This window comes from Carcharhinus amblyrhynchos, unplaced genomic scaffold, assembly GCF_965287045.1.
Source record: "Carcharhinus amblyrhynchos unplaced genomic scaffold, sCarAmb.v2.hapA scaffold_38, whole genome shotgun sequence".
Classification (NCBI taxonomy): Eukaryota; Metazoa; Chordata; class Chondrichthyes; order Carcharhiniformes; family Carcharhinidae; genus Carcharhinus; species Carcharhinus amblyrhynchos.
In genome coordinates this window covers 287,107-288,631 of record NW_027649779.1, presented here as the reverse complement: position 1 = coordinate 288,631, position 1,525 = coordinate 287,107, and the positions used below count along the sequence as shown (strand labels likewise).

The 1,525-nt window shown below is 43.6% G+C and overlaps 1 non-coding gene across 1 annotated transcript; it reads right to left on the bottom strand.

The window, feature by feature from the left end:
- Positions 1-670: 670 nt before the first annotated feature.
- On the bottom strand, positions 671-741 carry trnav-gac (transfer RNA valine (anticodon GAC)). The gene has a single exon. It is a non-coding gene; the product is annotated as a tRNA-Val (tRNA).
- Positions 742-1,525: the final 784 nt, after the last annotated feature.

Genomic DNA, 1,525 nt, shown 5'->3' with positions numbered 1-1,525 from the left:
ATCCTCTTTCCACAGATGTTATCAGACCTGCTGAGATTTTCCAGCATTTTCAGTTTCTGTTTCACATTCCAACATCCACAGTATTTTATATTTATCTTCGTTGAACTAATGGTTGGTCTGATATAAAACATAAAAAGCTTCAAATTTACAGCGTGTCTTGTCAGTGTAGTTTCCTCTGATGCTACGGGACTGGTGGAGGACTCCATTGATATTCTGCTTTGTTTGAAGTACAATCAAAAAACCGCTGTTTGTTTTAAGAAACATGCAAACTGTATAATGGAGAAGCGAAAGAAATTGAAGACGAAATATTAGTTTAGAGGAGACAAGAAGGGAAAAAATAATCCAGGGCTTTGACGCAGAAAGTGAGAGTCTATTTATTGGTCTTGTGAAAGAGTTTAAGAATCCAATGTTTATCGTCACTCACATGGATTACAGAACATATGAATAAATCTGAGCACATCATTGTTGAGGGCACATTTCAAACACTTGTTTCGGTTTCCTGAATGTTCTTTCGTTTCTGGTTAAGATCAAAGAGAGACTGAGGGAGAAAAAGGGAAAGTGATGCTGATGTTGAAAAGTAGCATGAGGCAAATGGTAAAGAGATTGACGTAGGTGGGCAGTACAGAATTGCAAAGAAAGAGTGTTGATTGAATGGAGAGAAAACGGACTTTGTATTGGCCGGGAATCGAACCCGGGTCTCCCGCGTGTCAGGTGAGAATTCTACCACTGAATCGCCAATGCTACTCTAGCTAATCGCATTCAATGGGTTGAACTTCGAGAAAGCTGCTCCGACATCTGCAGTGATGACCTCAGAAATAGTTTTATCCAAGGCTTCCAAGGTGGAGAGAACTCATCGTTTCTGCAGTGCAGTGATTACCACATTCACCTAACGAAAAATTCCCTGTTGGGAAGTGGGCAGAAATATATTTTCTTCATCAATCATCAATGGATTGTTTTTGTTGTTTTTCAATTCCACCCCCGTTCTGGTGATCCCCAGATTGTGAGCTGGTTAAGGGATTAAGGGACCACTGGACGATCTTCTCACCAAAACGCAAGCGCTCCAGGTGAGGGTCGAACTTTCAACCTCAGCATAGCCCGCTGGCTGTACTGCTGTATAAGTACCGCGCGCTAACCGATTGCGCCACTGGAGCACTACACTTTACTGACTTTTGTGAGATTAATAAAGGCTCCCGCAGCGTTACCTCCGTTAATAACCGTTATTCGAGGCCACATTTCAGACCGGGAAACAAACCCATCAATGATTCTCTTTTCCCCGGCTCCACAGTGAGTGAGACAGGGAGAAGCAGCAGGATTATATCCCGCAGTCTCCAATCGCCAGCAGAAAGCGGCGACTGCAGCTTCAATCAGCGGGTTACTGCCCATCCCCGGGACACAAGATCCAAACCCGTTCAAACCTCCCCATACACCGAACACAAGCTCAGCAAAACGCAGATAGATTATATCCCGCTCACTGAACCTTCGAGTAGCATTTGCACAACACTCGAGTGATTCACAAACAAAATTC